Here is a 25,839-nt window from a genome sequence, read left to right as displayed (position 1 = left end):
CTGGGTACTTCAATATATTTTTAATAGTCTCAACATGAGAGTAAGAAGGCCTTCACGTAATTGAGATGCAGTTGTAATACATCATACTAGTATTTCTTGTCAATTGTGAAGCAGATCTATAAGCTGACTTGGGAATGACAATTAGCTTGAAAGAAAGGAAAAATGTCACAGCATACTCATGAAGGCATATATAAAACTAACTTCTGTAAGACTTGGGAAATGTTTCACCTCAAATGCTTGTCATTTAGAAAGCCATCACTTTCTAGGAATTTAAATTAGAAAATCATCACTTGGGCAGGGGAAGTATTTTTTTTTCCTTAAGCAAGTGGGCTATCACATTAGACATTATTGCTTAGTAGCAGTTGAAGTAAACTCCAGGGAATCTTTATCTCATGTATATGATGCAGTAAATTAATGCGTATTCCCATGATACAGGTCCTTTTGGGCTGTGCTTCAGCAATAAAAAGGAATGTAAATTTAATGTTTTTATTATTCCGTTAATAAGCATCTTCAATTCAAAACATAAGATGAGGAAGCTGCAAATCAGGAAGCTGCCTCAGTGCCAGAAATGCAGAAACTGGAGTTCTGCTAAGTCTTGCTGAGATCCGCAATAGATATCAATTAGGAGCAAAACATAGCCACCTTCCTCAGAAACTGTGAGGAGGGCACGCACAATGGACAGAAATCACAATGCTTACAGTTAGCATTATATACAAAAGCAGTGCCAAACTGCACCTGAAACAGCAGGGCTAGTAAGGACGTACTGTATCATTACTTGTTACAAACATTTAGCTGAATGTTTGTTAATTGCAGTAAGTTAATTCACACAAGAAACAATGGTTTGCTGTTCTCTCTCTTTCCTCCCTCCCCCTCAGATTTACTTTCAGCATTAAAAATAACCTGTTGATGCTACTTTTGGGAAGGTAAGTCTGGAAATGATCCCTCTCTATAACCTCTCTATGGCTGTTTTGTTTAGGAAATCTCACAGAATATATTTTCTGAAGCCCCCATTCACTGAGGGTCACTAAACACCTTTTAGTATCAGGTAATAAACTTAAGAGCTGCAGTAAAGGACCAAATCTCTTAAGCAGGATTATCACAGAAGACTATAGCCAGTACCCCTGCAACAAGATATTTAGCACAAAAATCTCCCAGAATATTCTAAGCAGCAGGGAGAAAAAAAAAAAAAAAAAAACAACAGCAAAACAGTCCTTTGCCAGGCTCATCTGAGGGAAAGTGTTTTATTGTGACCCAAATCTGGCAATCAGTTCAATGGTAATGCCTGTAAGCAGGATGTACAACAAACCACCTGATGATTTAATATCACCATTGTCCTCTCTACATGGTATCATTGGCTAATTTCCAGTGCTCCAGAAGCAGTTGAAAAAACCCTCACAAGCCAAATGCAGGTGGGGTAGAGGACCAAAAGAAGCCCTGGAGTTTGGGAATGGTCAAAGTATAATGTCAGGAGCTCAACCCCCTTTAAATCCCTCTTAGACATACAAAAGTATCATGCCCTGATTTAAAATCATTTAGGCGCCTATGCCTAGAGTACTGTTTGCTCCTGGAATGGCTAGAAAGCTTTTCACTCTGTGTACTCATTACCAATTCATATCTATACATCCTTGTGCTAGTATAATTCTTTAATTTAAATAGTTCTCCTTCCTTAATATTTACTGTTTGAGTATATTCACAGTGAATCATCACGCTATTTTGGCTTCATTTGGCTAGTTAAGGAAGCCAAGCTTGCTTGCAGCTCCCATTCAAGACTACAGCTACTCTGCTGCCCAGGAACTCCAGTATTCATCTTCTGCACCTGTGGTGACCTAAGACAATCTTTTCTGATGGTAATTCTCCAGAACTGGACATAATTTTCCGAACAAGGGTCCTTAGCTCTGCTGTGTAAAGCTCTACAATACTTCCCTCTTTCTACTAAAAATACTCTGCTTCATGCATCATAAACTGACATAAGCCTTTTCCACTGCTATCCCCGCTGGCAGATCACAGTCATTTTCTCATGGAGGAATTCACCCATATAGTAATGTCAGGCAAAGCAGGCCCAAGGCTACCAGCATCACCACCTTTCTCCTCTCACTACAGAGTGTTTTAGGCACAGGGTACTACTTCTAACCTTGAACAAATCCTTGCTTTGGCAATTGTAATTTCCTTTGCCAGCTTCTTTCTCTGAGTAAAAAACATCGTTGGGTTCCTTTGTCCTGTCAGTCTCAGGAATTTCCTCCATTTCTTGAAGTCTGCTGTTCTATGATCCCAAGTCTTAAACAAAGATCTGAATTTGTCCCTCTTGCATTTTAACATAAGCTGGATTAGTCCTTGATCACTCAGTTCAAGATTGGTTTCAGTACTATGGCCTTCTACAAGGTCCTTGCTGCTTATTAATACAGGCCTAAAATTGCATCATGGACTGTTTGCTTGAGAAACTGAGTTTCTATGACACTTGAGAACATTTAAGCCCCACCATTTCCCAGTGGTGTCTCCCAGGCTGTATCTGGGAAATTATAGTTTCCATAATCACATGACATTTGGTCTCCATATATATATATATTCCCCATAGTTTTTGGAGATAACTATCCCTGTCCAAGTCTGTAAAGGATTACCACTCTTCTCTTAGTGGATTTTATTTATTGAAAAAAGTCTTTTCTTTCATGTGTTTTTCCAGTGTAATGCCCTATTATTTTGTTTCTTCATTTTACTAAAATACAGGGTTGCCCCATGGTCCTTACTATTATTTCTGTTATTCTATTGTTCTGAACACAGTATATGCTAAACAGTACTGCTATGCAGAGGTGTGAAGCATGTAGCAGCAGCACTGGGACAGTGTTTCAGGTCCAGTGAAAACATTGCTTATAATGTTAGATTCCAAACCAGTTAAGGACAAGATAATTGGTGACACAGCTCACTATAAATAATGGTATTAGAAAATCTTTCAAATCTTGTAGTCATGATATGGGATACTGCATTAGATCAACACTACCCCTTTGGCTACAGGCATCTGTGAATGTGGAAAAGCTTCTGACATCGTTTAGATGGTATAGGAATTTGTTTTCTCTTTTGGGGAAAGAATACATTAATACAGCTGCTAGAGCTACAGGCACTGGAATCCTGTTATAGTTTTTATTTTTTTTTTTTAGGGTAAAGCAATAGGACACATACACAACAGCAAAAAGAGTGGCAAAGAAGGAAATTGCAGGTTTGCCTCTGCTAGAAACTTATTTGCTGCCACGCTGATGGAGAAATCCAGGCTTGGTGCACAGTCCTATCAGCCAGTCCAGAGCTAAGCAATCTCGAACAAGTGATGGGAACATTTGAGACATCGGTCTTAGAATGTCTTTCCGATCGCAGGTTCACAGCATCATTTTAAAAGGCACAGCTGTCTTGACAGCTGAGCCAGCCTCTTGCTGGGGACAGCAGCACAAGGGGGGAGACGGTGAGGGGAGAGAGAAAGTGGGAAGGTGGGAAGAGGAAAATACCAGCACACGAGCAGGGAGTTAGCAGTGTGGGCCAGGTTTCACGTTTCGGGGCCTGGTGAGGACACAGCCAGAGCTGGAGGTGTTTGGTCGTGCAGGGCAGGTTGTAGTGGGCGGTACAGAGATCCGGGGGATGAAGACCGAAGAGGGTCAGGATGGATGTCGGGATGCGGGGAGATGCTGTAAGCAGCAACTATGACGCAAAGCTTGTCTGTTCAGGATCACGCATCCAACTGTTCCTCCCTAGTGATCCCTCAATAAACAACGTCCAGAAAGGATGGTGACCTCATCTCACTGAAATTAGCCGAACACCACTCATTTCTCCGTGTTCAGCTCTGCACATTCCTCACGACTCCGGCTCTCCCGGCTCCCTGACCTCCCCAGCCCCGTCGCTGCACCCGGAGCTCCAAGAGCCCTTGTGCGGCAATTCCTACAACCGACCCAATCCACGCTGCCGCTGCCTCCATCTGAACCCCACATTCCCGTTCCAGCCGAGACCCCTCTGGTCCTCAGACACGGCTGCGCCCCCGCCCCCAGCAGCCGGTGAGGCCGCGGTGATACAAGCGTAAAACACGGGACGCCGGTACCGGCTGGGCATCTGCCGTGATCATAACACTGCGGTACAAGCATAGCCCGAAACAGGCATTTCTTTAACGTGGCCGCCCGGACCGACAAGTTCCACCCGGTGCCAGCGTCCCCCCCCATTCACCGCTGCCGAGAGAGGCTCCCGAGGAAGGGGACGGCTGCCTCTCGCCCCGGGACGCCGGGTAAAGGCACACCCCATACCCTCAGCCAACTCGGGGTTGCCACCTGCGGTCGGCTGCTCCCCGCGTGCTCCATGAGGAGATCGACCTCTCTGGGGGGCGAACAACTCTGTCTCGCTGCTCTTTCCAGAGCTTTTCCAGACTCTTCTCCCCCTCCCTGCTTCTCATTTCCTCCTCCCTCCCCTTTTCCCCAGTGTCTTTTTTCTTTATTTCAATAAAGGCTATTGTGTTCGAGGCGACCTTTTGTGAGGGGCGGCTCGCACCTCCCTCGGTGCGAAGAAGGGAAACCACCAGCTCTCCTCTGCGCCGACCCTTCTCTCCGGCGCCCCGCGTCCCAGCGCCATCCCCTGCTCAGCACTCCCGCCCTTCCCCCAGTGCCCAACGGTCGGGCCGCCGCACCAACGCCCGCCCTCAGGCCGAGCACGGCGGCGGCACGGCGAGCCTCGGCGCGGCTGCCCCGGCGTTCCCCCCCTCCTGCCCCGAGCGGGACACGCTTTCTCCTCACATCCCACCCCGCGCCTCCTTCGCCGCTCGCGGGGGTCGGCAGGTGCCGAGCGCGACGGGCTCCGTGTGCCCGGGCGGGAAGCCCATGGCGCACGCACCCCCGGTTGTGCCCACTGCCGGGGCCTGGGGGCTAACGATGGCATCAGGTGCAGGCGAGCACGGCAGGCCCGATCCCCGGCTGCCGGCTGCGCGCGCGCTGAGCGGCTCGGCCGAGCCCGCCCCTCGGTGTGTGAGGAGGAGCCGGGAGAGCAGCGGGCTTCGCCGGGGATTTCCAGCCTGAGCGGGCGGGAGAGGAAGTGCGGGGCGGGGGGAGACGGCGCAGAGCGGCAGGGACTTTCCGTCGGGCTGGCGGTCTCCTTCACCGGGCTCCAGCTGCTGCCTGTCGTCCCGCTCCCCTCACACGCTCGCAGGTAGGGCGTACGCGGGGCTCCGCCGCCCCGGGGAGCGGCGCGGTGCTGCGGTGAAGGGGAGGGGGAAGGCACACAGACACGGCGGGGACAGCGCTTCACTGCCGCCCTGGTGGCGGCTTCAGCTCAGGGCTGTGGCACCTGCCGGGCTTGGCCCCCCGGCGCTCGGGTTCCCTAGACATAGAGACGGGGCTGGGCGGGCGGCGGGAGCTGGGGTGTGCTCCCGCGGCGCCGGCGGGGGCAAGGCGGCGGCGCGGCGCTGATATGAGGCATCTGCTACACGCAGGGGCCGAGCGCGCTTCACCCGCAGCCTGTTGCTGGGACCTTGGTGGCGGCTGGTGCCCGGGGATAGATCAGCCTCCGGCGGGGTCGGCGTGGGCCCTTCCTGCCCGGACGACACTCCAGCGTTTTGCAGGTGCCCCCTTTTCACTTATTTCTGCCTCCCCTCCTCTCCTTCTCCTGGTTTCCCCCTCCGCCCCCCAGTGTGTTTGTGCGTGCGTGCCGGGGAGAGAAGGGGAGAGGGGAGCCCGGCCGCAGGCCGGAGCGGAGCTGTGCGGCGGCGGGCGACGCTTGCGGCGTTTGATGTGTCGTTTGAATGCAGAAGCCTCTCTCCCCTCCTGGCTCCCTCCATATGCAGTCCTGGGGGCGGGCCGACGGCCTTTAAAGGGGCACTGCCGGCAGCCGCCGCGCCTGGGAGCCGAGCGCGGGGCCCCTGCAACTTCATACCTCCCGCGGCTGCCCTCTGCGGCGGCTCAGCTTAGCTCTGCGCCCGGGCGGTGGGCACTAAGGCGGTCTCCGCCGGGGAAAATCCTTTGCCGTTGTTACGGAGCTGCCCCTAACTGGTGTGGAAGGAGTTGTATTTTTATAAAGTCTCTTTGCCTCCAACGGTCCTGCGGTATAAGACCATCTGCTTGGCGTGCGCAGAAAGAAAAGTGTTTTGTTTTCACGCCATTCGTTTTGTGCGCTGATTCGCAGTGCCACGTTTTAATACGTTTAATTAATTACCGTGTTATATGTTAGAAAAAATAACGAGTGTTTTAAAGTTTATACTGAGTCATTCCTCTGCAGATGAACATATGACTGACTCATAATCTGAGAACTGCAGTGGCTTGTAAAATAGGAAGGTAAGGCATTTACATCTTGATTTACTTGTATCTTAATGTGTTTATGATCTGAATTATCTGCGGAAAACCAAGAGAAATGGCATTAATGCTAGGAGGCATAATCTCACATTCCGCTGATCTGATCTTGTGTTTGACGTGAAAGGCTGTATGTGCACCTCTGTGTGGATCTTTACCATGCATTAGGACATTTTTAATGTTTTTCTGTAGTAGTAATATGTGGGAAGTTCCAATGATACAATTTGAAATTTGCAGCCTCCTTGGGTCAGTGACTTATCTAGCTTGTCGAGATCTAACCAAGCCTTGTATATTGTAATTTGTACATCTTTTATTTCTTCGGTAGAGCTGTGTATTTTTCCTTTCAGGTTTGTACCGTAGATCACACATAGCATTATTGTGCACTGATCTGAACTTGCATTCATAGACTGAAAAGGAGTTTACTGTGTGATGTGAACGTGTGCTAGCAGTATTTTGCTTAGACAAATGAAATAGTATAATTTGAAATAGCTAGTAAAAATCCATATTTAAATTAGCTACTGACTTGCATAGAAGCCTAGATTCAAAGGCTACACTGACTGAGACTTAGAACTAAAGAGATCATAGCACACACCGTATGGTGTCCCTTAAAACGAGCCATTTGGTTTAAAGTGACTGTAAATGGCAATCCATGCACATCACACATGGATTAATGTGGATGGAAATATTATTTCTTTTGATCAGAGAGAAGTCTTTTGTTTTAAGACAAGAAATATTTTTAACATTTGGATGAATCAGAGATTTTTATGGCTGAATGGGGAAACCCCTTTTCATAAAGCTTGATAATGGAAATGCTGATGTATATTGAGTTTGGGCATTGCAAGCAGATGGTACCATGAGGTTAGAAAAGTTGCTTTGTTCCGAAATGAAAATGGTAGGCGTTTTACTGAAATACGACTTGATGAAAAGCTCCCAATAATAGCTAAACCTAGAGTATAGAAAGGTAAAGTGCAGTCAGTAGCAATGTAAATTAATTCTGATCAAAAGAGGATACTAAATGACTTGCTCTTTAGGCTTTCCTAAAGTCCTTCTGCAGTTAAGCTTGATAATACCAAGTTTGAGAAGCCGTTCTTGTATGGATTCAGAGAATTAGATCATTTGTGTAAGCGTATTTACTGTTGGTGCCTTGGAAAACTGTGTAAGGTGGCAGTAGTTAGTTAGCATCAGTGACAAAAAATTCTTTATGAAGTCTTACCAGTCCATGCTAATACAGTTTGTCTTCTAAATGTTTTCAGGATTGTATATGGTAGACCTTTGCATTGTTCTTGTCCATAATGAGAAGTTTAAGTGAGAGGAGTGTGTTTTATCAGTCCTGAAGTCTGGCTGTTCTGCTAGTGGATATGGCAATGATGAAAATTCACAAAGCCAGAAAACTTAATTTTTAACTTTTGTTGTTAAACCACTGGAACATAAATGCGTTACTAAGTATACTAACCATAATTCTTACAGTCTGTGTCACAGCCCATACTATAGTTCTTCTATGGATGAAAAGGCAGTTTAAAACAGAAATTACTTATATGTGCTTCAATATCCTGAACTGGCTTTGCATGAAGATATTGCAAGAATAACACATTTTGATCTCTGATATGTTAGCTGATGCAATAACTGTATGTCATTTTTTTTTATTATAATAGTGTTTCTTAGTTAAAGGTGCCGAATGCTGGTTTCAGAGGTCTGTGCTCTTGTGCACAGTTCCTTTAAAGAATTGCTAAGGCATAATTTGTAATTTCTTATTTTTTTATGCTTGTGGGTGGATACTTTCTGAACGCAGTGCTTGTGTTTGAAACCTCCTGGCATTTTTGGTGTATGGCTCCAGAACACCAAAAGTGGTAGGAGAGACTGAAATCAGAGATTTCAAGATGTGGTATGGGAAAAAGAAACCAAGGGAGAAAGAGTTGTATGTTTGTGCAACAGAATAAAGATGTGATTGTAGCATAGGAGCTAGTGCTGTAGTCATACTACGTTTTCTCTTATACTTTTAAACCTGTGGTGATGAAGTGGTGACAAAGAAACTACAGCAGTGAAGGGCTGGTAAAGAATGTAACTGATCTCCCAGCTCTGTTTGCTAGATTCCCCCACTGTCATAAATGGGAAGTCAGTGTATTTTGTTTTGACAAATCACAAACACATTTCCTTTGTTTTTCTTTTTTCTTTTTCTATATTTTTTAAGATAGAGAAGGGACTAGAGAATTGGTAGGAAAAGGGGAGTAAATTACAATAAAAGATTATTATGTGTCTTCTAAGTAGGAAGAGGTGCTCTCTTCTAATGGTTAAGAGAAGGAAATAAAACTGCCCCTAGAAATCAGTAAGAAAAGCATACAATAGAAAGAGTTTAGGAAGAAAATAAAGCAAAAGATTATTTGTTATTGGAAATTGTGAGAGATACATATTTATATAGTCTTTGAGGGTGTTTCTGTTTTCTTCCTGGAGATCTTTTCCACTGGAGCACTGACTTCAAAGTAGCATTGCCACTGTGACTTCAATTGCTACTGACCCTTGGCTTTGTAACTAGGTTAACAGGGTATCTCTAAAATAATACACAACAACTGTAGTTCACTAATCCTCTCCACCCCCAAAAAATGTTAAGCCTTTGATTTCCATGCTGTTGTTCTTCCCTGTTGCTTTACTCTTGATGCGTAAAGTGTGATTTCAGTAGAATTCCTAGTTCTGCAGTTCTAGTCAAGGGCAGCATGGGAAGTGAAGTCTCAACATATTCATGGAGAGAGGTTCAGTATTGGACATATGCGACTGCCTCTATCCTTGGCTCTGTCCTTGTACTGAAAATTGAGGTGTTATATACTTTGACATTAAGACTGGATTTTTGCAAATAGCAGGCATTGAAACTGAAATGGGCATAGCAGGGATGCTTAAAGTTGGAATGTTTCATAGTTTGAGTATTACTTTATATAGTGTCATAAAATGATTATTTATGAAATAGATTTCTCTGATGTATAGAGGAAACATTCTGTACATTATTTACAATGATAAAAATTGCAAATAATTCTGTAGTCTAATTTAAGTGTTCTGAAGTGAATATATCCTTTCACATACATTGCAAATACTTCAGTCAAAAACAGTAGTGAAAGAAGACCTAAAACTTATATTTTACATGCTTTAATGATGACTGTATATGAGCTAGGAATTAGAAAAAATTAATATTTGGAGTAATGCTGAATTTATATTTGATTTAGTGGTTTCTTTTTGGAAAGCAAGTAAGATATGGCCACTCAAGAGAAGTTCAAAATGCCATGAGTCTCTACAGCTTTCCTAGGCATTGAGCAAAAAGAGCTACTTGAATTTGGACTGTCTTGAAAAACATGTTGTAGATGCTACTGTAAGATAAGTGCCTTCCTGACTGCCACTTCATTCCCACAAGCTTTGACATCTATCAAGAAAGAGAAGATGATCCACTGAAGATACCACTGTAGTATCTAGGAGACCTGGAAGCTGGTTTTCCTTTGTTCCTATAGATATGTGTACTGTAAGTCATTCAGTTAGGGCCTAAACAACAAGGGGCTTTGATGTTGCAGTGCATAGTGATGTGACATCATGCCTGAGTCCCAGGGGCAGAAGGGGGATTCCAGTCCAAGTTTCCTGCTTCCCTGAGGAGTATTGTCATCATCAAGCCACAGGCCAGTAGAGAGTAATGTCACTTCCTTTTCTTGAAACTCTTCTGTTATGCCAGGAAAAATCCAAATTCAGTGTGCCTAAGAAACATAGTAAGAGGAAGCATGATGTCTCAGTGAAGTGGTTAAGACAGTTATCAGGATGAGGAAGGGCACAGTCTGCTGATGCTTCTTCCTCTGCCATTTTGTTTATTGTTTTCTGATGCATTTGAAGTTGATGTTGAGATGCTTGCAGAGGTGATCAGCCTTGTCAAGACAAACGTTTCCTTCCGCGTAGAAGATGTGCTGGGGAAAAAAAGAGTACTGATACTTGGGTGCCACCTGGGTTAGGTGGTAGCTGAGTGGGAGTTCTGAAAATGACTTTGATGCAGCTTTGATTACAGACCATTTTCCTGGTAATAACGTGGGAATAGTGGTGCTTTCCCACAGTCTGAGGACATAAATATGATGAGGTACTGAGACCCAGCAGGGCAGTACAAGTGTCATTTGTTGATAAATGAAATAAGCTGCAAGTGTTATGTAGAGGCATTTTTTTATTGCCACCTCTGCAGCGCTGTACCTTCTGCACCATCAGTATCATGGCACAGAAACAGTATTTGCTTCATACTCTTCCATTGTTGTGTACAACAAACATGCAGTGCTATATGAAGCTGAGTGTACATGACAGCATTTGTCAGTGGTAGCCGTTCTGGTGCTTGTATTTGTTCCCAACTTTCTGCTTTGGATGTTACAGAAAAGTAACTGTTTTCTCTTGTCCTATGGAACCTGTGTATATGATAAATGTGCCTAAAATAATTTCTAACAGAAAAGCTCAACTCATAAATCAAATTTTGGCAATATGAATGGATTTCGTTTTGTAAGCTCATCCATGTACTTGAGGAAGGGAGATAATTAAAAGAATTATTAAAGGTTTTTATAACTGAGATCTTGGATGCTGTACTAGTTTGACTATACCCTCTTTCTGTCTTTACACAGGGAGAAACCTAATGAGAGTAGGTTGCCTTGAGTTTTGTGGCTTCTAACTTAATAACTTGCAGATGTGAGTTTTGATTTTTGCATAGGCATTATAGCCTTACAATTTTGATTCAACTTGTTCTTGTTTTAATGTCCTTTAACCCATCCCAAATGATTCCCCTTTGAGCATTTTATGCTCTTCAGCTACTAATGGAATGCTCTTGTCCATGCTGTGCTTCTCTTCCATCTTAAATGTTTGGCCAAACAGTATAAATGCTCTTAATTCTCAAGTTGGTTCCTCTGATCCTTAAAGTGGCTTATTTTGAACTGCTTTCAGTCAGATCTCTTGTAATTTTAGAATTGTTTAAGGGATTATTTTTATACCCATGTGGTTTAATCATTGCACTTGATAAAGTGACTGCATTTTGCCCTTTACTTCCATTTACATCACTTTTCTCTTTAAATACTTGTTTCCAGTCTTGTACTTGCTTTCACAGTTATGGCTAATAATTTTTATCTGCAAATCCACTTTGACCTCTCTATAGCTACCTGCTTCTTTGACTCCCTCGCCACCTCACCTTCCATTCCAGGTCAATTAAAAGCAGCTGTTCTAGGTCACTAACAATGGTCTGCAATGTACCCTACTATTGTCTGAATTACACATCTTTAAATCTACTCTTGTGCTCTCATTCCATCCTTTTCACTTTCCTCTTTTCTGTTCAGCACAGCAGCCTTGAGAGAGAAGCATTGTGCTTTTGCCCTGGAATGTTTTTATTGTTATGACTGCAGTGGTTGAACCTGATTAGGATACCAGTTCTACATTCAACAGATGCCAAAGGTAAAGTGCCTGTGGCTGTAAAATGACATGTTCTCAAAATGCTACCATTTGTCTGACACTTTGAATAGAAGGAAGTTTTGTATACCTAAATAAATGAAGGTTGCTGATTTGCATATGTGCGTCTCTTTGATGTGAACCTTTTGATACAGTAATGTTTTCATTGCCTTCTAAAACTCAGCATTTCTTTGGGAAAAAAGACAGGATTTGAGCTGACTTCATCTGAAGTTAATAATACATAGTATCACTTGAAGTCAGCAATATCTGCTCTGTTTTCCTGCAGTAGTTGAATTGTGTTTCTGACAACAGAACCTTAGCATGCTGCATTTAAGATTAGCAAATATGTCTCACTATGCACCCATGGTGTCAATACATAGTGGAAATACCAATGGATACTACACTGTAGATCAGCTAGTAGATATTGGTGTTGTGTTGCTCATACTGTTTGGTAGGTTTTTTTGTATCTGTGTTATAGCAAGGTATTTTGTCACTTTTGGAGCATGTGCAGAAGAATGCTCTTGGCAATTTCTAGGGAGATAAACCAAGCTTATTGTTAGTGTGTTGCACTTCATCAGCAGTACCTGGGACTATAAATTTCCTTTACTTCTCTCTCCTTACAAGTTGCTGAAAAAGTCACTTTCATTTTGAAAAGGATTATTTAGACATGCAAGTTACAGTATTTTGTCCAGTAAGATTTTGAGGGAGTTTTGGGGATTTACTTGGTTGTGGTGGAGGCTTTTTTTGTTAGGTTGTTTTTTTGTGTTTTTGTTTTTAGTTTGATTGTGTTTGGTTTTTAAATAAAGATTTAGGACAAGTAGATAAATATCTGTCCACTGTATTCTGTAGATTTTTGCTGAAGAGATTCTCTCAAAATAAATGAGGAAGAAGCTTGGAATTGTCCTGTTAGCGTAAATAAAGTTGTTAGCACATATAACCAAAATACAATGCTGTGTTTTTCAGAATTATTTACCAAGACTTTCTCGTGTATTTATGTATTGACTGTTCTGAGATGCCATAGGGCAGACAGACTTTGAAAGTCCTCTGAGCTATAAATAAAAACGCAGTTATTCCAGATCAAGCGTGTCTATATGTTGAGTTAATTGGAAAAGTTGTTGAACCTTTACTTGCAATGTTGTGATTTATAAAACGAACTAGGAGGACAGAATGCAGTGAGGAAAAAAATACTACTTTTATAGACCCATTTCTTACCTAAGTTCTGTCATGTTTGTTTGCATGAGAAAATGTTAATGAGAAAAACTGTGGAAGCTGAAAACAGTCATTGTGCTGCATGCTTTATTGATGCTTATGATAATCTGCTACCCATCTCCTCTAGCATGCTTTGTAGCAGAAGCATAACCTAAAGATGTCTGGAAATGCTTAACTTCATCTGAAGCAGGCATAAATTGTGACTTCTGTTGCTGTGCTTGAGGTCCAGGTTTGCCAATATTCCTTACACATTAGAGGTGCTGACATTTCTGTTCTGCTTTCAGAGGGAGAGTTTTGAACGTGCTTATGGTAACTGTATTTTTAAGCTTTCATTGATGCTTCTCAGTTACTGTTTAAATTAAGGAAAAAAAAGTACTTCTAAGTAAAATATTATCTCCTGGTTAAACAAACATCCTGTTCTACTTAATAAATTTGTATGTAGTATCTGTAGGAAAAAAAAGGTTGGTCTGATTGTCTATGGAGAAATGATTCGGCTTCTCTTCTAGCTGATCAGATTTTATAGAGTATTAAATAGGCCATGTGTTAGAAGTATCAGTTGTTAACACCTCCAAAATAAAATGTTTGTCATGTTAAAGGGGAAAAATTGGTGAGCTCTCCATTAGATGGTGCTGCTGGGATTGAAATATTTATATGCCTAGTGGAGCAGGCATCTGCCTAGAACTGTTTTCATGTCTGTTTTGTTTTGTTTTCTAAGGACTCCTTATCAGAATACTCTCCAAAGGCAGGGATACATAAGATACTAAGATGACAGGCTGTTTCTATGGGAAGGAGGTATGGAAGAAATAAATCACATGCTTTTTGCATGGGTGGTGTAGATTTTAGCAGCCTCTATGGTAGCCCTCATCTGTTTAAGTGTTGACATTGTGTTAACACTACCTGCTATCTTGTAGATGGGAATACTGCAGTATTAAAGAAATTCAGTGTTAAGAAATACTTAATTTGAAAATGTAGAAGTTGATTAGACTGCCCATTACAGCAATAATAACCTCATGAATCTAGTATTCAAGGTCCTGTCTTCTTATTGACCCCTGTCCATTCAAGTTTCTTTTTAAAAGAGTACTATTTCAACTTAAACACATTATAGTATTCCTTTGCCTGAGCCCTGATTGACTAGTGATTCTGTAAAAATTTCAGGGAACAGAGATGGTGCCTGCACACAGAGGTCCTGAGTGCCATTTTAAATGATGTAGTTGATCCCAGATAGTCAGAAGTTGATGTTCCAAAAGTATGCAGTCTTGCATATGGCCAAAGTCTTACCTTGGAGTTTATCTGCACAGGTGTCTTTTGAGAAAGGCGTGTGGGACATGCACTTCTATTCAAGAGTACACTGATGTATGGGAAAGCTCTTGATAATAAATATAGATGCTTATCTTGATTTAATGTTCACCAAGATCTGATTAAAAGGACAAATGGAGGCAGTTTATGAAAGATGAATTGATAAATTCAGTATTCCTAGGAATTAAAGGAGAAATAGAGAAGAATGGCAAAATAAAGACAACATGAAGAATTCAGAAAATTTGTAGGTAAGATGCCATAGGAAGCATGTTACAATCTAAGGAACTCAGTGGAGTTATTTTCTTTTTAGGAAACAAGCTTGAATTGGTGATCTTTACTTTCTTCTACACTGACACGTAGCAACAGGCTTCTTTTGCTTAGATCAGTACATTGCTAATGATCTGAAATTTGAGAAGAAATTTAGGTGATGGTGTTAAAACTGAGTAAGAAAGAATGACACAAGTGTGTAGGGAAAAGATTGGAGTGTTCAAGCCACAAATCAGTGGCAAACTAACATGGGTAATAAAATTATAATGAGGAAATGTTTTTCATATGGTCTGAGCAATAAGAATGTACTCTTCCAAAAGCCAGTATGGAGAGAAAAGCAACACAAATTGATGCCAAGAGAACTGAAATAATTAATTCTTCTTTCTTCTGTCTTCTTCAGAAGAACTGATATAACGCATAACCCAGCTAGCTGTTAACTCTTTTCATTGAGGTTAAATGCAAAGCAAAAGTTTTTGTATTTGATCTTGCGATTGTTTTCTGTGGTGAGTGATGTGAAACTGAGTAAAATTTATTTTCCAGGAAATTTTGAATAAATGTTTCAATTATAAACATCTGTAAGGTAAAAGAATGATGGTAAGGGCATTAGCAATTTCTCTTGTTATATTTTATCACGATTGTTTCTGTATCCTGGATGAGGGTTTAGGGGGACTGAAGAGAAACAGACTGCTTTAAAGGACATACTGCAAGGGTAACATGCAATAGATTGGAAAAGCAAGTAGGAAGACGCAGGTAACTGTCATTATCTTGGGTAATATTGCCTACTCTGACACCAGCCAGTTTCTAAGCCCATGAAGGCTATACCTGTCCAGGCCATGAGGAGCCAGTTTCTCCAGGGAAATGCTGTGGGAGACAGTGTCAAATGCTTTACTAAAATCTAAGTAGACAATGTCTACAGCCTTCCCCTCATCAACCAGAATGGTCACCTTGTCATAGAAGGAAATCAAAGGATGGAGAGTGGTTTGGCAAGCCCTTCTGCTAGCTCCTTCAGCACTCTTTGGGGTGTGATTGTGAAACTTCTCCCAGTTGTTTGAAGAACGCTTTACCAGGATATCTACTTGGTTGGCTTTCCCCCTGATCTTCACACACATTCAGCCTTCTCACAACATTAAGGTCCCAGCAGTCAATGCACTCCCTAACATGCAATGCAACACCACCCCCTCTCTTTTCTTGCTCACCTGTTCTGAAGAGCCTGTAGCCATCCATTGCAGCACTCCAGTCTTGTGAATTGTCCTACCATGTTTCTGTGATGGCAACTATATCATGGTTTTCCTGCTGCACAGTGGCTTTCAGCTCGTTCTGTTGCCCAAGTGAAGTGAACTATAGAAATGAAGGTACCACAATTGTGTGTTGGTGGCTTTTTAAAAGATTTTTTTTAACTACTATTAGCATGGTAAATTCCAAAGAAGAGGTGGGAAGACCAGATGAAGATGTACCAATATCTTAATGGCTGTAGTTACTCACCAGGGCTTAAGCATCAGAGCTTATTGCCTGGTATTTAATACAATAAATAAAGTAGAAACAAGAGTGTTTAGAGAGTTTCTGTATATACATGTTTCTATATGGCCTTATTCCCTGTTAGAGCTCCCTGAACCCATATAATACTTCCCTTAAACTGCTGTTGTCTCTTTGTTCTGGTCTCTGATTTTTTGAGAAACCTTTAATGTTTGCATACAAGTGACTTCCAAGATGCTGTTTCCTTATGTGGCCTCTGATGAAACTGTACCATATACCTAGGTATTCACTGCAAGAATAAGGAGGCCAGCATATAATGTCTGTAAATTAGTACAGAGGAGTTAATCTTCCATTGTTTTAAACTAATGTGGGCTATTAATCTGTTTTCAATAGCTAGGATGAGACGAAGTGGTGACTGGGTCATTCTTTCAGCAGATACTCAAAGTGGTCAGTTGAGACTGTATCACAGTTTTGCTGTGACTGTGGTAGAACTATTTAGGTGGTCCAAATTAACAAACTTTGGGATAGCAGGCAGAATGAGAATTGATATCAGGCTTATGACTTTTCAGGTTTGTTAACTGATAAAACTGATCTAGTACCAATACCGAACAAAGCAGAACTGTATAGGAGAAATGGATCTTTGACTCTTACAGTAGGGCAGAAGTCTTCATTACAGGAAAAATGTCTTTCAGGTATACAGTGTTGTTCTGTCTGCTTTCATCCTCTCCTTTTTCCATTCAACTGTGGGACTAGATCAGGGCTTGACAACAGGCCAGAACACAGCTGTTTGCTGCTGCTACAAGGATTTTTTTTTTTTTTTCCAATCCATCATTTGCCTCTGGTCTAGGGTTTGGGTATTTTTTGTTGCTGTTTGGTGGTCGTTTCTTCTTTTTTATTATTACTTGTTTTGTATGTTTTGTGTTTTGGATTACTGTACTGAGGTCCTTCCCTGAACCACATGGAGATACATTGTTAGACAAGAACTACTGAACCTTTCATAGCATTATATTCCTATCTGAACTGGGGACATTGCTTTCATGGTGTGACCTTAGCATATGACAGTAGCTCCAAGGGTTCTGATCTCTGTAGGACTATCTTGTGAAACAGCAGATTGAGCTTGTTCCAGTATGATTTCCAGATGTCTAGTGCTGTAGGAAGACCTGTGCTTTCTCTGGTGATTTGAAGTGTAGCATTGCCTTAGGTAGAAAACCTAAGGCAGACCACAAAACCGATACTGTTGTTTTTTGATAAGGCATACAGGGAGTGCAACCTGCCAGTTCTTGGCAGGTGAGCACTGGTGTTCAGTATGTGGATAAAGAGACTGAAAAGTATAGCTGCAGGTGAGAAGTGTTTAGCTATCCTGGGAAACAAAAAGCTGTGCTTTCTGTGTGAACTTGTGGACACCTTTGGGTCCTCAGGATGGTTCCCAGAGATTGCTTTGGTCGTTACAATGCTGAGATGTTGCTTTTTACTCGGACAATGCAGCTGTATGGCTGGTATGCTCCAGGGGTAGAATTTAGGCCTTCAAATGATTGAGTGCATCACCAGGTAACAGAAGGAAATGTGCTTTTTAGTTTCTGTTTTGGTTGCTGTTTTCTTTCTTTTTTTTTTTTCTCTCCTTCCTTTCTCCATAATTACAAGTTGGTTCTCTTGTGCTGTGGAGGCAGTCCCCTTAACTAGGTTTCCAGTTTCAAAAGGAACATGCAGTTACTGGAGTCAGAAGGCCTTCTTCATTCATCTTTCTGTTGTTGTCAACTAAGATAAAACTTGCATAATCACAGACATGGCTTTTGCTGGAATATACATAGGTAAATTGTCTAAAGCATCCTATCTCCCTTTTCATAACTGGGGTGGAAAGAATGTTTCAAGAGGGCAGAATGCTTTGTAGAGAATTTGCATCACCAAAGTAAAATAAAAAATAAGGGCCACATAAACAGTTGTTCATATATTGCATTATGGAGCCCTAAAACCAGTGTTTCATAACATGAATTCAACTCTGAATTTGGGCTTCTGGGCTTATCTGCTCCCCCCTCCCACAGATGCTTTGTGGCCTATTAGGAAAGTTGTACTGCACTGTCATGGTAACAGAGTTGTACTTAAGTACTAAAACAAATGTGGTCTTTGAGCTTTTGAGGCTTTAGGTAGTAGGGTTTAGTTTATGATCAGTTTTGTAATTTAGAAATCTGGTTTAGAGCTCGAATCCCAATACTTGTGCATTTATGATCCACAGCATAATTTTTAACCTCCATAAAGTTATATAATTAAAAAATTAGACTTACTCTTAAGTATCATTAAAAGCATTTTACAGGCAGCAACTAAAATATAATCTGAACAATCTGTACTTTTAAATTGATAATTTTTAGCAGAGAAAGGGGAATAATATTTGAGCTGTGAAATGTTTTGAATTTACTCTTTGATTTTAAATTGAATCCTTAAACTGTTATCAGCCCTCTGAAACAGTGGAAATACTCCTTAATTCAAGCTACTTGACTTTGAGTGAACTGGGGTTTATGCTGCAGTTGTATTGCAGCATATTTTCATTGCCAAGGGAAGTGAAGAACATCTTTCATTTTATTACTGATTGTGTGTAGGATTGTTGGCTCTTGTTAGTTTTTTTTTTTTTTTCCCCATGGTAAAGTGAAAATGGATGAAATAAGATGGTATCGTGCTTTCTTGTAACTCCCTTCCATCTGTTTCACTAGTACTTGCTTCCTACAAGAATAAAACTGGTAGCTAAGAAGACTACTCCAGTTCTCGGTATCACAGTTCAGAAATGGGGGCGACGTACTAGCCAATATATTCTAATATGGTTTGGTGGTAGTATTCAAACTACCTGTGTTTTCAATGTTCATATTTCCATCCTTTGATCAGTGTAAATCTGTCCTATGCTGAATAGGTTGAAGTACAGTAGCTAGTAGAAATAGACGTGTGTTGTGAAATGGAGCATGCATCTCAGATAGTTTCTTTTCTTGATCTTGGTTTAGGTTAGCAGAAGTATCTTTACATCTGCAGCTTCTGGAAATTTAAGAACACTGTGAACCTCCGGCCAATAAAAATTTTCCCATTATGTGAAACATTCTTGCAGATTAGCTTGACTCACTAAGTGGTGGCAGTGGTGACTTCCTCTGTCAAGTAGACTTTTGCAGTGAATTTTCTAATAAATTAATGAATCTCAGTACAGCTTTTTTATTTGCTATAGTTCGTTATGGTTTAATGCAACCGTAACCTACTATTTTTCTCTCCTGCCTTCAGGCTTGTGAGAATTGTTTCTGTATATTAATAGGAGATGCTTGAAACCGATTTACTTGTTTGTTTCCCAGCAGGAAAGCCTGAGTGCTTAGGCTTTAACTGAATCAAGACTGTCTCTCAGCAGTGAGGGACAGTGTATTAATCCGTTAGAAGCACAGACTGCACTCTTCAGTGTCACTGTGGTTTGTGTTGTCATTGTTATTATTATTTTTTTCATGTAAGCAGGTAGGTAGCAACAGTTCTGCTGTATAATTTTGTGATGTGCACATTTAGAAACCTCATGATATTTGTGTGAGTAGGGGTTTTTTGTTGGGGTTTTATTTTTTTTTTAGTAGTGTTTGTATCATTGCATGAAACTGTAAAGTACCTTGTTCTCCTTTGTGTTTTCACATCTTTAAGTCGATGGTATCAATTTTACAAACCATATTCAGTGCCTGGATTTGCTTTAGTTATGAATGCGGATGATATCTCAAAAGTCAAGTAAGTTTCACTCTTTATTTTGTAAGTAAGTCCTCTTATACCCTTATTCTTTTTTTGTACCGTGTCTTCCACACAGTCATAAAGGACTATTTAGCAAGCTCTTCTGCACTGTTTGCCTTATGGAATTGAATTGTCTGATAGCAGGTGCAGTCTTGTTAGTAAATTTTTGGTTCATTTTATCAGTTCTGTTGTATTTGCAAAGAAGATAAGCAAATTGTCCCCATTTTGTTTCACATCTGAGCAAAATATTTTAAATTTTTTTATTTTAAATATCTTGAATTTAGAGCTCACTGCTGGTAGTCAGCTTCCTCAGTCAGCCACAGCCTAATTTGGGAAACTTATACCTTAGTTGTAAGGGTAGAAACTATTTTGAATCTTCAGAACAGTACATTGAATGGGTTTGAAGTTGTACTTTCCTTCCCTGTTCCACTCTTGCTGAAGTTAGAAAAGAAAGGATGCTTCTGCAATAAAGATGGTAGTCCCATTTGCCTTCAGTTAATAAGCTGTAAATTAGGAATGGATAAAAAAATAAAACATGCTCCATTCAGCTTCTTGACATGAGCATAGTAAATTCCTCAATCTTTCAGGGGAGCGATGGGGGTTGTTTGTATTTTTGGAGAATAGTGGCAGGTGATGCTCTGGGACTACTCTGTGGCCTGTTCCTCGGAGCAAATGCAGCTTTATAAAGCTGAGAGGTAAAGAGGCTCTTTCAAATTTTTTTGTGGAAAAAGGGTAAACTTAAGTTTTTATCTACAGTAACACTAGACAATATGTTAAACACTGAAGAGCTTGTTGCAGGTAATTATGTGAATTAATGATGCCGTTTATACACAAGTTCATGTACTTGTCACAATAAGTTCTTTTTGTAGGTTCATATAACAGTTTAACAAATCCTTTCTAGGTTGTGATCTGGATGTAGCACCTGAAGGGTGCAGGAGGAGGAAATACTCTGCTGGAATGACTGGATACTATTTTGGCCTTTTCTCTGTCTCGCTCTCCTACCAAGAATACACAGGACCTCAAACAATTTATGAAGCAGAGTTGCTGTCTTTTTGTAATATTTTCTTCCTTGGAGCCACCTTTTAACTTAGTGCTAGGTGGATTTTTCCCTGGAAATGCTTGTTCGTTCTTGATAAATCCCAGCCAGAAAGTAGCAACTAGGCTGAACACAGATGTCTTCAAGTCATTCTCTGTGTCCTAAAGCAAAACAGCTTAAAATGTTGTTAAGGTGCTAGCTTTAGACTAACTGTGAAACTAAAAAATATTTGAAATGGTGTTTTGCCATTTACATTCTGGTTTTAGGGGATATTAATATTTTTAATCCTGTTTCCCCCAGCTTTATTGAGATATTTTTTTGTGTTCCTTATATCTAGTTATTTTTTACTTTTTGCAATTCCCAGCTTAAGACTGAAATCATGTTATACAAGGTAATACATACATGAGTATGCAAAGAGAATGGGAACTTGGTAGGTGTCCAGGTAGGATCAAGGAAAGGAAGCATTATATTTGTTCCTCAACGAAGGAGAATATGTACGTAATGTGCAGAAGTGCTCTAAGTCGTGCTGAAAGCCTCTGATAGCTCTTTTCTATTCTTTGGGGTTATTTCTGTTTCAAAGCCCACACAGCCTTTCCCTTTTTCAAATTCAGTATTATATTTTTTAAATGTGGTAGGTGATGTTTGATTTACAAATCAAGAAAGAGATTTAAAAATGAATGTGACCTTTAGTGTTAAATAAATTATTTTTAGTAGGGACAAACTTAAACTAAAATGAACTAAACTTTGGAAGCCTAAACTGACTGTATGCTGTCCATTATGGGAATTTCAATTTTAACTGAGCTGTGCTACAAAAGAAAAAAAAAAAAGAAAAAACAACCAAGAAAACCCTGTTATAGTGCAGCAAAAGCTCAGGAGACCCTGTGAAGAGTAAGCAAAGGACTTGTGCACAGCTGTGAGAAATTAATTTTTCACCATTCTATGGGTGGGAGAGTGGGTATTAGGTATGTTTATTGTGTGAGTCTGTACCTTTGTTGGCCATTACCTTTTCTTTAAAAGGCCAGTGTAAGCCTTGTTGAAACGAGTCTTCACTGCTGTGAGCCAAACCCTGAAAGGATGCATCTGCCTCCAAACTCTCCCATTTCCTTTCTGCTTATCACTTCTCTGAATGCTGGCTACTACCCCTTTTCTAGGGGGCTGCAGCAGAAGGGAAGTACTGAAGAGCTGCTGGGGGCTTCTGAGCTTTCCATGCCATTGTCAGCATGTGTTCAGATCTGCTTAATGTTCCAGTGAGGCCAAACCACAAAAAGCTAGACAGGATCCTCCCCCATGGAGGACATGGATCTCAAGGAATAATAGGTTGCTGATGGTAGGCAGCTGGGCTTCTATGGGCTTAGGGACCTGGCCTTGAGCCTGGCTCTGCAGGATGCAGGGGGAAGGCGGGGAGAAAGAAATGATGAGCCCATTGTTGCAAATAAGCCAACAACTGTCTGATTGACACTGAAGGCTCATTGTTGGCTCTCTTTGCTCTTAAATGCAGCTGTGGAGAATGAAAAAGCAAGGGGGAGATATATACTAACCAAGTATAAATTAGAATCCGAATGTCCAGAGAAGTAATGGGTATAACAAAAAAACCCACAACCAAACAAAAAAACCACAACCCAAATCCAAACAATAAACAAAAAACCCCCATAAAATTCCATCTGAAGACAAGGAAAACTTTTGGGGTGCTCAAACACTGCAGCAGACTGCCCAGAGTGGTACTAGAGTCACTCTCTGCAAATATTCAAAGCCTTATGGGGCACCATTCTGGGCAGCTGGCTCTAGCTGACCCTGCTTGAGCAGGGGGGTGGATTAGATGATATCCAGATGTCCCTTCCAACTTCAGGTCTCCTGTGAAAGCTTCTTTAATACTCAAATGTATTCTTTAGCTGCTGTTGTGGAACACTTGGGAAATAATTACAAATGCCCTGCTGGGGGCATTTGTCTAGCAAATGTTGCTGCTGTGTAATCATGGCAGTTTTAATTGTATGGGAAAAGCATCCAAGTGTTAAAATAGTTAATTGACTAAACTCCCTAATTTAAGCAGCAAAGCCAAAAAATGCACTGTATCTCCCTCTGCCAAATCCAGAAAATCCCAAAACCCCACAAACCTTAAAATACTTCTTTATTATCTTTAATCCCTTAAAATATTAGGGGTTATGAGACTAAAAGGTAGTTTTAATACAACTTACAAGCAGTGAAGTCACTAAATATAAGAAACAACTTAAAAAAAAAAAGGAAGAAAATAATTTCCCCCTTCCTCCCCCCAACAGTGCAGTAATTGGCAAGGAGGGAATTATAAGGAGAGGAAATCAAGCTATGTTGGAGCCTCTTGAAGGGTTGTGTTGCTGAGATGTGCATTTTGAAGCAAGAGGTAATGAACGGCTGCTTTCAGGTTTCCAATTCAGAGATCTGACTGCTTTCAAAAAAAGGATGTGGATAAGTTTGCATTAAGTGTCCTTAGTGTGTGCATGGCATGGTGAATATCCATGAAGTTTATAGATGCAGTGGCTTGGTTTTTTTGTTGATGGGAAACACTTGCAGTTTCTGCCTAATGCTTTGGTTTTAATCCTCTGTGCTCAGCGAGTGGAGGATAAGGTAAGGTACTTTTTGTTTCCTAACACAGAGGATAATAGAAATAATTTCTGCATGTTGTAGCATGCAACACTAACTGTGTTCTGTTGGCAAGTAAAAGTTTTGATTACCTTTCTTATTGCTTGTAACTCTTTGAAATTCATTGTAATACATTCCCTGAATAATCTAGTGTATTAAAGTTGTCAAACAGTTATTTGTACTTTGTATGTATTGAAATATTTTTTTTTGGAGTCAGTTTTCATTTTGGTTATCTAATATAATAAGGAATTGTTTTCAAGAGCAGTGTTCTGGAAATGTTCCTCTTTTTATGTTCATCTCAAGAGCTAATAACCCAGTCCTTTCTTATCCATACCTTTGGATGTTTTTAATGCAGAATATTAAAGGTATAACACTGTTTTAATGCTGCTGTTTAGCAGTGGAGTGCACTTGTTAGTAAGAATGAAACCTTGGAGGTGCCTGAATTTTCTGTAAATTGGAAGGGGTAGTGTTGGGAGAGAAAGGAGAGGCTGGAAGTGCAATAATCCCCATGCTAAATTCAGCTTTACAGTTAAGAATATTCATGGCCAGTAACCAATCGTAACTGGTGCCTAAACTTGGAATGGGAGCTTATAAGAGTTTTAGAATGTAAATTTCTTGCTGAGTTACTATATGAATGTTTAGCACAGAAATTCATACTTCATTCATGACATCTGTAAGAATTACAGCCTGATTTAGAATTCATATGCTGTTTTGGCAGGGAAAGTGTTGTATGGTTGCGGATTCTCTTTTCATGTGACTAAAGGTTTATTCCTCTAGTTTTCTATAAATCTCAGTGCTGAGCTATTTTTCCACACTGTTATTTGCCATGTTTCTAGAATGAGCTAGATTAGACTTTTCTTAGCCAATGTGTTTCTTTCGCTACAGTCTGTAATCACCGATTAGCCTGTTGGTTAATATGATGCCAGAGTAGCATGGCTGCTACTTTGTTAGTAGCAGTAGCCTTTCCTTTTCACTATCTGAGAACCAAAGGTGAATTGTAGCACCTGACAAAGATTAAAAAATCAGAGCACCACAAAGGAGGCTCATCTATAGCTGTGGAAGTATGTGGCAGTTTTTCTGACTAGATAAATGTTATCTGGGTCTTTTGTTACAAAGTCACTTTCTTTAGACATGATACTGGGAATGGAGCCAAGCACGTTTAGTGGCAGGTATGGGGTTCTGTGGCTGAACTTAATTAACCACCTCTGTGCAACTGCTGAAGCTGATCCATCTTCACAGCATTCTGTGCAGGATGACAGCTGGAAACCTGCTCACAAGTTGGGCCCTTGCTGCCACATTGCTTAGTGTCATCTAGCACTATGGAATAACTGCTCAGATTTGTCGGAGTTCACTGACACAGTTGGACTCTGTGGTAGGTGGATGCAAACCTCATTGGCAAGAGCGGAGAAACTAAAATTCTTGCAGAAATGTGGTCTGACTATATATATGGTCAATGGTCAGGTTACTGTAACATGGTCACAAAATGTTGTCCTTGAAGTGTAAATATGAGAGAGACCATGGGGATTTAAGATGTAGCGTACTGGTGGCTTGGACATTGTTATAGCATTTGTTGTACCTAAACTTTAGTATCAGATTTAGGAATGCACTTAGATAGTGATTGATTAAGATTAGTATTAATTATGCTTTCAGACTCCTTTCCTCTTCCCCAAACCAGGTTGCTTTCTTTTAATGATCTGGTTTAATATTTTCATAAGATATTTGGGTTTTTTTTGTAAGAAATGCTCTGCAGAACAATTAATTACTTTTCAGAATTGGGCTGATGTTTCCAAATGGAATTTAACAGACTTTTACCAAGAAAATGGCACTACTGTGAAGATTTTGTGCAGTCTGTAACGACATGTAATTTATCCTGGTGGAGAAGTTCGTGTGTGTGTGTGAAAGGGCAGGAAAAACTCACTGTTACTTTTACTTTGTGCATGTCTTTCTATAATTTGCGTTGTTGAGAGTTGTTTGTGAATGGTAGTGGAGGATAGGAAAACAGTGGTTTAAAAATCATGTGTTGTTACGTTATCTGTAATGTTATTTCTGTTCTTTTAAAAGTTGATCATTAAAAATAGTTTGATGCTTCCTTGATTGCATTAGACTAACTTTACAGATGCTGAGAAATATGTTACAGAGGTTTTTGAATAAAAGTAGTGTAACTTAAATTTTTCTTTCTTTAGGGCAAAAAGAGAAACCAGGCAGACTATAGCAAAGCTCTCCTTATTGGCAAGAGTCAAGAGAACGCTAACAGAGCATTGAGAAAGTCCGTTCTCCTTTTTCCGCAAACTGCAGGTCAAATGAGATTCACATAAAACAAAGGAAATGTAAGCAATGAAAGTGTCTTCCAAATCTGGTGGCAGGGAGAGGTGTTAGTGTGTGAGGAAAAGTAGTATACAGATTTGATCAAGAAAACTGTTGCACAAGCTTTGGAAATCAAGAGCTTTTTTTAAACTAACAGTTCCACTTTTAATATTGTAGCCTCTT

The 25,839-nt window shown here is 40.7% G+C and overlaps 1 protein-coding gene across 1 annotated transcript in view; it reads left to right on the top strand.

Moving 5' to 3' along the window:
• Nucleotides 1–6,264: 6,264 nt before the first annotated feature.
• The window catches only part of TRAF3 (TNF receptor associated factor 3), a 62,667-nt gene continuing 43,092 nt past the window's right edge, over nt 6,265–25,839 (top strand). Inside the window, exons 1-3 of the mRNA XM_005149562.3 lie at nt 6,265–6,284; nt 19,295–19,448; nt 25,536–25,679. The gene's annotated coding sequence lies outside the window, so the exon portion shown is untranslated. The remainder of the gene's footprint in view (nt 6,285–19,294; nt 19,449–25,535; nt 25,680–25,839) is intronic.

Source organism: Melopsittacus undulatus, chromosome 4, assembly GCF_012275295.1.
Source record: "Melopsittacus undulatus isolate bMelUnd1 chromosome 4, bMelUnd1.mat.Z, whole genome shotgun sequence".
Taxonomy (NCBI): domain Eukaryota; kingdom Metazoa; phylum Chordata; class Aves; order Psittaciformes; family Psittaculidae; genus Melopsittacus; species Melopsittacus undulatus.
The sequence above is the reverse complement of the archived record's forward strand: the minus strand, read 5'-3'. Positions and strand labels throughout refer to the sequence as shown.